This window comes from Haliotis rufescens, unplaced genomic scaffold, assembly GCF_023055435.1.
Source record: "Haliotis rufescens isolate VD_foot unplaced genomic scaffold, xgHalRufe1.0.p SCAF_1, whole genome shotgun sequence".
Classification (NCBI taxonomy): domain Eukaryota; kingdom Metazoa; phylum Mollusca; class Gastropoda; order Lepetellida; family Haliotidae; genus Haliotis; species Haliotis rufescens.
This window is the reverse complement of record NW_025963779.1, coordinates 6,383,750-6,395,832: the sequence shown is the minus strand read 5'-3', so window position 1 is coordinate 6,395,832 and position 12,083 is coordinate 6,383,750. Positions and strand designations below refer to the sequence as shown.

Genomic DNA, 12,083 nt, shown 5'->3' with positions numbered 1-12,083 from the left:
AAGCATGATTCAATTTAAAGACACAGGTAGAGAAACGAACACATCGCTTTACTGCCTTCAGGGTCACTACGCCTGAAATATTCTTACCCTTATCCAAATGAAGCACAATCGAAAGCAGCACAAAAGAGATGAAGCACATTCATTGAATACGGAGGATAACTTGCGTGCTTGAAACTCTTACACGTTTAAGCGGCATAACGGAATGTCCGTTACCAGCATGGAAATTAATTATACATAGATTATAAGAGGCATATGCCTTGAAACGTTAATAGACTTACCATAAAACCAAGGAGTACGTATATCCGTCGATTAAAGCCTTTCAGCCCTTAGGTCCGCCATAACGTTTGATATCATCGAATGGTTAAGCTGATTCATTTTGAATGAAACTATGCGTGTTATTCTGAATAAACGGAATGCTTTGATATCCAACAGATGTAGCACGGATATTATATTTTCAAAAAGGTGTAAACGTAGGTGTCCAAGACCATGTCTTGCAAGAATCCATCAACAACTACAAATAGTTGGGTGACTAGAACCCATTAGATCTGAACTCCATCAAAGAAATAAATGAGTCGCCCTTCCCTTCGTGTAAGCGTTCCTGGTATTCGCGGGGCACAGGACTTCCAGCTTTTACACCAATCAGCGCTGTGCTGTCTCCATTATATCGTTATGTACAGATCTGTACCGCTACAGGGAGAACTAGAACAAAGAGTCCTCAGGATGGGGACAAAATGTCGAACTGTTCTTTGATTAATCTTTCGTGAACACTTGGGGCATCGTTGAGACAATGTGCTGAACAAGTGTTGAGATTTATAAGATTACAGATATGTCGGCGAATTATCCCGAGAAACATTCTGCAGATTCAGCACGGTTTTTGCCATAGTCGAATGTTTATTTCTTACACAATATACACACATAGATGATCATCTGAGGAAAGTGGAAAGAAATTACCATGTCTATTTTGCATTTCTGTGTGGCCTAATACACTTGTACCCCGGAGAGCAGAAGATCGGGAGTTCGATCCCCGGCCGCGTCGACATAACAAAAGACGTTTGTTACCTGGCCGGGGGATAAAACAAGGACTGGTCGGCTTGGAGTCAGTATACTGGGTCTATAGTTTAGGTTAGTCCAGGCAGCTACACACACGCACAAACGCACGCACGCACGCACGCACGCACGTACGCACGCACGTATTAAGATTTTACAAATAACAGAAAATGTTCTCAAAACATTATTTAGGAAAGTGTAACTATATTTTAACGATGTATGTATGTATGTATGTGTGTGTGTGTGTGTGTGTGTGTGTGTGTGTGTGTGTGTGTGTGTGTGTGTGTGTGTGTTACCGTCACACTATTCGTGTGAGAGCATATAAATGTGATGCCATGGTAGCCTTGTATGTTTAACTGCCACTCTATCCGTGTGAGAGCGCCTAAATAATTATGGCACCCCTGCATATATAACCGTCACACTATCCTGGTTGCAGCTCTTAATATGTTGCTATTGTATGGTAGCCCTGGATATAACCGTCACACTATCCGTGTTCGAGCACATAAATGTGTTGCCCCGTACATCTGTATATTTAACCACCACACTATTCGAGTTAGATCTCGCTAACAAAAGTTGCCCGATACGTCTGTTTGTATACGACCAACGCACTATCCGTGTGGCGCATCTGAATGCGTTCAGTCAGATTTTCGCGTGGATACGCTGTAAGTTTACCATCGTAAAAGCCGTCGATTTAGTTGTCATGAGAGCCTTTTTGGGTGAAAAGTTTTAAATCTACAGAGCCTTTACAAGGCCATGGGTCTCGTATTAAATGCACATGTAGATCCTAAAGATTGAACCGACAAATAATTAAGTGAAAGGTAACCTGAAAAAAATAAACAAGTGCCTTGAGTTTCAAACGTGAGGAATCCTCTTGTGGCCCTAATAAAACACGACACGCAGAGAGATCAAGTCCATGTGTCGTTAGCCCGGAGGGTTAGTTAAAGTGTCAGTGAAATATATTTTAAGCAAGTATATGTTTACAGTCGTGATAAGAATTTCAGGGATAAATGCCACACCCAATTTTATCCAATTGCATACATATAAATGAGGAATGACGCGTGCGCATGTTGCAAATCAGACTCGTACAATGGGCCCTGCTATAGCAGAGATTTCATAAAATAAAAGAAATGGTTTTGTCGCTATTATTTACAGTTTAGACATATGATGATCTGTAGAAGGTAATCTATAATTATGAAAATAACGACACAAGTATCAATCATATGTGAATAATATAATATCAGTTATATCTTCGCTGCATAGACAAGCTTCTTGCAATAGTTTAAATATCGCGTTTTTTCTTTGCAAATAGATATCACGGAAACACTGAAGTACACACTAAACAGTAAAACACGTGCTATATATTTGACTTGTTTGTCTTTATAATCAATCCACATTATCAATCAACTGGAAAACAGGTGTTAAATTTACCTTCTGGTTCGGCGAGTTCCCGGTCTCTGAAATCACTTTACACAGAAGCGAACCTCAGGTTTATGTATCCGAATAAACTAAATACTCCTCCTGGTGTAGACGAATCCACTCGGGTAACTACGACGCTTCGCGAATATAGCTTCCGAATAATCCCAATTTTCTATTCTCCAGTTAATATTGATCGTCACCACAGTTACTTCAGTAGCCGTTAAAGGTAATCCTGAACATTTGTGGAACGTTCCAAAGCATAAAGTTGCTGCAACTCGCACAAGTTGCAAGAAAGTTGTGTAGCGTTGGAGCCCCTGGAGCAGCGCTCGCGTTAGTCCGTGTGCTCGCTCTCACTCAGTCATACTACTGTGGCAGCTTGGTTACTTCACGGACCGATGGCATTGTCGATTCAACCCGAGTAGCATTGGCTCAGTCAATGAGGCTAGAAGGCTACCTGATCACTCGCAGTGTTCAATAAGCGCTGGCACATCGCATCTTCTACTTGTTTGCACAGCGGTGGATAGCTGCGGCGTGGGACGAAGATATAGCCCAGAAGATACACACGAGGGATCACCTACACCGGATTAAATCATTATTGACTTTGGACCGCCTGGCATAATTTGAGATTGTTGTACTAGTTGTAAGGATATATTAACGGAAAGCTTAAATATTTAATTCCGTTTGTTAATTAACATATGGAAAAGCACGTAGCTTTATCATTACCACTTCATCAACCGAACCTTTAGTTCAACATCACAGTTTATCCACATCTCATTTGTCTCAAACACATCGCCACCACATCGCCACCACCACCACATCGTCTCAACTACATCACAACACCAATCGTTTCAACTACATGACAACCACACCATCGCTTCATTCACATGACAACCAAAACATCACTTTAACTACGTGACAACCACACCATCGCGTCAACCACACCATCGCCTCAATCAGACACAACCACATCATCACCTCAGCTACATGACTACGACAACATCGCGCCAACCACATGACAACCACACAATCGCCTCAATCAGACACAACCACATCATCACCTCAGCTACATGACTACTACACCATCGCGTCAACCACAAGACAACCACTGACGCCATCGCGTCAACCACATGCCAACCACTGACACCATCGCGTCAACCAACCATGTGACAGCCACGCCATCACTTCAACCACTCAATCGCCTCGAGCACATGACAACCAACACATTCCAGCCATGCCATACAACGACGAGCGTACAACACAGGCTGCAGTCCGCCTCACAGCGTCAATGCACCAGTGCCTACACAGCCACATCATACATCCCACCGCTCCATTACGCCCAGTGCACTAAAACTGCCTTACAGTACTCAAAAGGCTGCAACAAAACGCATCTATATTGTACAAACATACAAACAACAAACACCACACAGCCGCACACCCACTCTTGTAGCTTTTTTTGTATGCACATGACTAAGTATAACATGAACAAGTAAACCAGACGCTCGCGCACACTAAAAGCCAAATACCAGTCTCAGCTATTTACTCTACCTCGGTGAATCTATACCTTCGCACTATGGCATGTTACGCCCTTCAACGTTAGATAACGTGGGTCAGCTTGGGGTGACGGACTCGACACCGAGGGCAAACCTCTTCCTTTTCCGTTGGTGATGTAGCCCTTCGCCAGAACAGTTTAACGGCCTCGAGGCATTTCCAACCTGGTTTAAAAAACCCACGATAACACAACTTTGCATTAGTTTACTTGGCGGTTTCATGGCTTAAATCGAGTTTGGAAAAGATACATAACAATATCTGAAAAATATGGGCATGTGAAGAACATTTCAGTGTTTTCATCATCGGGCAAGAAAGTGTTGGTCTTTCTTTTAAGACCTTTTTCACCATAAACTGAAATGTCCTCAGGGACCGACTGGCATTGTTCGGGGATAAGAAGTTGATCGGCTTACACAGAAGAAAGCGTGTTTTGAAGAGTGACCGAAAAAATATCACGTCTTTAACACCCCAACCCCCACCCCTGCTTTCACTGTTGATTTTCATTAATTTGCGATTGATTGTTTTCTAACGTTGTCAGTGTGTACAGTTATTTGTCAAATCACAGTAGCTGAATGTAAAATGGTAATGAAAATTGTCACAGAGGTGTCAGTAACGTTGGGTCATATTGATTTCTCATTAGAAAATCGTCTAATCAATGTTTTTTTCTGTATCGTGTCACGTGCGAGAATCCATAATCACGTTGACATCGATCCAAGTAGTTATCGATCTTCAAATTAACGTAAACGCCAGAGAAAATCAGTCTCGATCAGCACCCGAAACATATTCCATTGGGCGTTAAATGCAAAATAGTGGTGAAAAATATATGAATGGGTCACTGAAAATAAGTGATGACACCAGGCTTTCGCGTAAATAGTAAGCATGTCCTGCCCTGCCGGGAAAATCCAACACTCACACAACTTGCATAAAAAAGTATTTTTTTGTCTTGGCCTCACAGTAGTCTTGCTATGCAGAAACAAATGCATGCACACTGACGAACACGCATGCACTCATGCAATCGTGCACATACACTCCCCCGAGGAGGTGACTAAGCTTGTACATGACACTTGACAGACACATTGAGTACTGAGCTTGATAAACGTGGTTGTACATTTACATATGACCCGTGAAGATCCGAGGTAGAATACGTCTTCAGCAAGCCCGTAAAAGGCGGTTATGCCTGTCGTAAGAGGCGACTAGCGGGATCAGGTGGTCAAGCTCGCTAACTTGCTTGATGCATGTCATCGTGTTCCAATTGTGTGGATAGATGCTCATGATGTCAATCACTGGATTGTCTAATCCAGACTCGATTTAGAGACCGCCGTCATACAGCTGAAATACTGCTGAGTGCGGCGTTAGACAACAAAGAAAGAAACAAACAACATGTACATACATGTATGTTGCATCAGTGCACGGGGCTTCGTACAACTTTAAACTGTAGTTTAGCAGTATCAGCTGCATGTAGGAGGAAAGCCCAAAGTGATACATGTGAAATACCAAATCTGAAATCTGCGAGCGCGACCCATGATACAGATTTCTGGCATGACCAAGGGACGCGCAATTGCAAGTCTTAGGCGAAAGGGCGACCTGTTCCGCCGATATCAGCATCTGGTAATCAAGCCTATTTTTCACCAGCTTGTAAATAAATATTCGAATCCTGGATCAGACAAACCACAAGTTGAAGCTGACATCTACTCTATCTACTTTCTTACACTAAACGCATCCCATCCTTCATCCCTCACACTGTTCTTTATCCCCGAAGGCCTCACTCGCTCTACCCCTGGAATCAGACACCGACTCTTCCCTTTCTCCCTTCGGGGTTCATCCTGAACCCAAACTGCTTAGCCCTCGGCCTTAATATATAGCGATGCACTGACAGCCTAGTAGATTTATAGTGCGTATCTAATATCATAATGGTTCAAAGACATACTGGTTCGAATCCCAGATTGACTCTGTTCATGATCTTTGGTCTGACAGAACCAGTAATGTTTTGCGTTGGTAAATAAAAGTGGTAAACGCCCAACATCATGATCATCTTCACATTAAGAGGAAGCGACAAGTTAAAGAGTGTTCAAAGCACTAACTTAACTTACTCCCCCGAAGTGTACCGGGACGGTGTGGTTTAGGCGTTCGCTCGCAACGAAGACCCGGGTTAGATTTTCCACATGGGTGCAATGTGTGAAGTCCTTTTCACCTTGATATTGCTGGAGTATTGATAAAAGCGGCGGAAAACGATACTCACTCAAGTTTACCACTAATTCGTGTCTGATGCCTACTGCCGACAGCCGACGAAACATCGTTCAATCGCGTATTCAAACACCCACCACAAGTTCCAAAGGTTGACTTGTTTATCCCGTGCGTGCCATTTGCAGCGACTAGATTGGGAATCGGATTCCCAGTACCGTTTAGTGTAGATCGCGCTCGGGATGAGTATCACAACCGCAAACCACCGCGCCTGTCACCTGTCTGCTTCAGCGACCACTTGCACTTCGGTGGCTGTGTAGTCTATGATTTCACAATGAGCCATGTCATAGAGCGATATCTTAAAGAAAAGTGTCGTGGATGAGTATCACAACCGCAAACCATGCCGCCACAGTCACCTGTCTGCTTCAGCGACCACTTGCACTTCGGTGGCTGTGTAGTCTATGATTTCACAATGAGCCATGTCATAGAGCGATATCTTAAAGAAAAGTGTCGTGGATGAGTATCACAACCGCAAACCATGGCGCCACAGTCACCTGTCTGCTTAAGCGACCACTTGCACTTCGGTGGCTGTGTAGTCTATGATTTCACAATGAGCCATGTCATAGAGCGATATCTTAAAGAAAAGTGTCGTCTCGGGGCCGTTGACCTGCCTTGTGGTTAAAGCGTTAGCTAGTTATGCCGAAGGGACTGGTTCGACTCCTTCATGGATACAATGCATGGAGCCAATTCATGCTGTACACCGCCGTGAAATGGTTGGAACATTTTTGAAGGCAACGTGAATCTACTCACCGCCATCTACAGCCATTCATTCATACAACGCTTAATGCTATCTTAATCCTATCCAATCGGCTTCATTATATCATCTTTGTACGTTATGTTGTTATCTGTGTACATTCATCCCACCCTGTGTTGTGTAAACATCATGATATATACATATATATCCCGTTGTGCGACGCCTAGGACAACAATGTAAGTTAAAGTTTTCATTACAACTAAAGAGCCGTTCAACAGCGAAAGATCTTGTGTGGATAAAGGAGTTTTGACAAGCAAGGATTTCTGGACTCTGTTTTTTTATATTTAATTCTTATACACCTGATGAAATCACTTTTATATGATACTCTATGCACTTACTAAGCATTCACCTGATGAAGGAGCAAGGAATAGCGTCGTATAAAGAATAAAAGAGTTGCTAAAAAAGTGTCATGTATTCATACATGCATGTTTACAAATGTTTATTAATTTTGAACGTTGAATATGCGTCTTTTCCATGCAAATTAATACTATACGTATTGCAACATATTCAAGTCATCATTCACATTAAGTCCTGTCCTGTCGGAATAACCCTATCAAACGTTGAGCAGTTTACGTACGCGGATGGCATTCTTTGTACGACGATCAATTCAAGCTTCTGCTTTTTTCCATGATGGAATTAATTTTTCAACCCCCACGCGACTCCACAGTAGGATAACGTGTTTGGTGTGCAGGTATTCTTTTAATTAACAGCACAGGTGCCAGTTTGACTTAAATTCTGTTCTTTAACTACAAACGTGAACAATGATATATGGATGGCGACCGCCAGGGAATACTTGAAAGGCAGGTAGGTTCTCAGAGGCTTGAAAAACACTCAGTTTAAAATTTATACGTGATCATTGACATGTTGTGTTTGAAGTGGCGTGATACTTGGCATTTATTGTGACCTTTCTGATTTAAGAGAGAGAATTTATGGATGTCAACTTCTTTATTATGAGGAACACGGCATAATGAAGGAGTCACCATTTACTCCGAAACGTTGTATTCCTCATAGTAAATAAAATGCTCTTATATGTGTATCACTTCTAAATGCCATTCAAAGACCTCTTCAAACTACTACACTGCAAAACCTAGTCCTATTGCAATACCTAGTCCAATTGAAGAACGATAAGTAGGAAATTGTTTTCCATTAGAAAATACGTATTTATTACATTGTATCTCATGAGGGGATGTAAAGTTGTACACATTTCAGGGGTTAGTGAATAAGCTACATCATGCCGTAAAATAGCTTGATATATTAGTAAAACCCTAACTGACAGGTGTACACACCAAAAGGATTGGGTACAATGCTTAGAATCCAAGGACCGCAATATCAATTTCAAATCTCTTAGCGGATCCTTCACAGCGAATTGCAGTCATCCCTTGATCCCAGCATGCACATTGTTACGAGGTGATTTCCAAATCCGAATTGAAATGCAGAGGTTAACCAAGGAATCGGTTTGCACAGAACTAAATTGGGAAATCAGTCAATGACCAGATAAACAAATTTTATTGAAACACACAAAATGCAATACAATTGGTCAAGTAAGCCACAGCAGCAATAAGGAATAGGCCCCAGAGTGAAACAAGGTGAGGTGAGGTGAAATGGGGTTTAACGTCGCGTCCAAGACTATTGCACTTATATAGCGACGTGCATGCACGTGTGTGTGTGTGTGTGGCTGCTTGTACTAGTCCGGACTGATGCCGATTTATAGTGCTAGCTCACTGAGATACACCACTCAGACACAGTATACTGACTCCGAGCCGACCAGTCCTTGTTTTAGCCCCTTAATGCCGAGCGCAAGACAGGGTAACAACAAGTACCATCTTTTAACGTCTTTTGGTATGACGCGGCCGGGGATCGAACCCCGGACCTTCCGCTCTCCGGGCGGACGCTCTACCACAAGACCACGGAGGCGGCCTTTAATGAAACAAGATATTGAAATAATATAGTGAAAGGTCTCTAGAAACATATGTTTAAAATACACAAAGAATGTTCTAAAAACATACCCTTTGAACATATACTTCATACCGAGTATCCATCACGTTTTGTTTCTGGTTGTGACGGTTGTGCACTTCATATACAACACAAATTAAACATGATTCATTCATCAATCTGTCATCATTTTTATGGTTGATTCGCCATTTATACACCAGGATGCATTCTATCTGCCATAAAACGCAATGGGAGCTTTGATGACTCTACAGAAGTTTTACATCAAGTCCAACACTTTTTAAAAATCAAAGCTGATTTACAAAATAATGACCACAGAAACCACGGGAACTAAAATGTAGCGACAGAAACATACTTGCGCCATGCAGAATTTGCCATGAGATGAACGCAAACGAATCTTTCTGAAAATGTATTTACCTTTAGTCAGAAAATCTCGTATAGTGGCACCCATCATCTTTAAACTGACAGGATACAAGTCTAATAAAATGCACGAATTCTGTTCAAAATGTGAATTGAACTAGGATCAAGTAATTCGTTGATTTTCAGCTGTGAAAGACCATGAATGTGAGCGTCAAAGGCTATAAACTGTCGGGCAAAGAAGGCACACACCCATGTCTGATGGTGGTTAAAAATGAAACAAACATGAAATGGTTATTCGATTGTAATGTATTTGATGTGGGTATCATAGCTGTGTTTTTGGACCTTACATTAGCAGTGTATCGGAGGCTTTGTTCAACCTAGTAAGGTTTGCAATTTAAAAAAAATCAATTTTGAAGTGTACACTTGCTTTTGCCTGGCGGTAGTATATACTAGTAATCAACTACTTGTTTGTCTGGTACATTCATTTGAAAAAATAAAATCTCCTAAACTTCCTTGAGCTGGATAATGAATTGGTGCATTAAAATATCTAAATCAAAAGCTGATTGTAATTGAACCTTCAGTTTGTTGATAGAATTGATAGTCCTTTTATCCACATGAAGCGCGTATAAAATCGATTCAAATTAAATCTCCAGTTCAGAAGGCTTTCTTACGCTCTGTTGTAATGGATCACGCCCAACTGGACCCACAAACGGAGAACTGCAGGTGGTATGCCCATATATCCAAACATGAAAGAACAACGAATAGTGTCTGCTTGTCAGAGAAGATTGAATTCTACATGTAAACCAGTGCGTGCATCAACTACAGCTTGTCGTCAAGACATCATGGCTATATATCCTGACAGTGTCTGACGGCGCTCGCACAATGTTACCCGATAACTTCATATTTCCATTACGCAGTGACAGCAGAAATTGTTGCCTGTCACTCACAGGAGATGTTTGTATTTCTACACTTCCGCTAAGCACAGAAACAGATACATAGCTGTTTGACAATTGCATCTAACACATTCCGATGCTTTGTGGTCTTCGCCAGCTGTTAACGCAGAAACGGTTTAGGCTGTAAATGTAACTGTAAATGCGATGGGGACTGTGATGGTCAAGTTGTCAGACTGTATGGAATGTCTGGGTTACATTAGAGTTCAGGTTAGCTCGAACATGTGCGTTAACTGTGTTCACCTTTACGAGCTTGGTGCTATGCTGACATTTATGACATGTCAGTTATTTACATCGTCTTATCGAGATCACTGGCGACCATTCGACATCCTTGAAAGTGATGGGACTGGGGCTGTGGGGTTATTGGTGGCGCTAGTAGGCTGCAATATCTTTTGAAAAATATTAGTTCCACAAAACACAATACTATATGTCTGTCTCGGTCGAAGAACTATTCTGTCTCAAAGACAGAATACAGAATAGTTCTTCGACCGAGACTGACATATAGTATTGTGAACAACTATGAGCTTGCCGTAAAAGGCGACTATGCTTGTCATAAAAGGCGACTAACGGGATCGGGTGGTCAGGATCGCTGACGTGGTTGATGTATGTCATCATATCCCAAATGCGTGGATCGATGCTCATGATATCAATCACTGGATTGTCTGGTCCAGACTCGATTATTTACAGACCGCTGTCATATAGCTGGAATATTGCTGAGTGTGGCGTTAAACAACAAACCAACCAACCAACCAACTGTCTCAAAGAAAACTCAAACCCCGATTATTGAAGGGTCGGTAACTTCCTTCGTAACTAAGATTTATAGTATCAATAGGTCATAGCTCGTATACCCGACCGCCACACGTGAACCAGAAAAGAGAAAAGTACCCTAAGTTACATGTACGTCAGTTATGACTAGTATGTAGATGAAGTGTATGAACGTCTGGGATCTGTGAAGATCCGGCGTAGAATAGGTCTTCAGCAATCCATGCTTACCATAAAATGCGACTATGCTTTTCGTAAGAGGCGACTAACGGGATCGGGTGGTCAGGATCGCTGACGTGGTTGATGTATGTCATCATATCCCAATTGCGTGGATCGATGGTCATGACGTCAATCACTGGATTGTCTGGTCCAGACTCAATTATTTACAGACCGCCGTCATATAGCTGGAATGTCGCCGAGTGTGGCGTTAAACAACAGACAAACGAACGCCTGGTATCATCACCATTCGTTGATGATTCATTAAAGAAACGTAAACACCAAAGAATAATCAATCATGATTATATGTCGAAACCGATTCCATATGCGCGAAAGGCTAAATAATGGTCAACATTTAAGCATGCTTATGTGATATAGTGGCAATCATACAATGGATTCTTCTTTAGATTGAGAGGGTCTTCTCGCTTTCATTTTTGTTGTAATAACGGTATGATGCTGCATGAACATAATCCTGTTCATAAGTAAGATATTTTCTTCTGCTTTAAACTGTTCACATACATGAGTCATGTTTGTCAATACATCAAACACGATACGACAGCTCTTATTGTACCTGAAAGCAAAGTAAAACGCCTGAGGCTGATTTCTGGTATTTGCGAACAATACTTTAGCATGTGTTCACTAAGCACGTGGATGCTGAGAAAACAGTTGGGCGTGCATAATAAATCATATCGTGACACGGAACATGAAGAGGCGGATGCAACATGGCAATACCTCATCTGTTCTAAATGGCATTAGAGGTAATATAAAGTCCTGGAAAAAAACACATTATTTCATCACTGGAGTCATTGCATCAGTTGAACAAATATTTTTGAAGTTATCAT

General features: G+C 41.8%; 1 protein-coding gene across 3 annotated transcripts in view; it reads right to left on the bottom strand.

The window, feature by feature from the left end:
- Positions 1-3,043, bottom strand: part of LOC124136696 (gonadotropin-releasing hormone receptor-like) — a 92,839-nt gene extending 89,796 nt beyond the window's left edge. For 2 of the 3 annotated variants that reach the window (XM_046502691.2, XM_046502692.2), the window contains exon 1: positions 2,476-3,041. The gene's annotated coding sequence lies outside the window, so the exon portion shown is untranslated. Of the gene's footprint in view, positions 1-2,475 lie in introns of all 3 variants that reach the window. The other variant, XM_046502693.2, reaches the window with a different exon arrangement.
- Between the last annotated feature and the right edge of the window lie 9,040 nt (positions 3,044-12,083).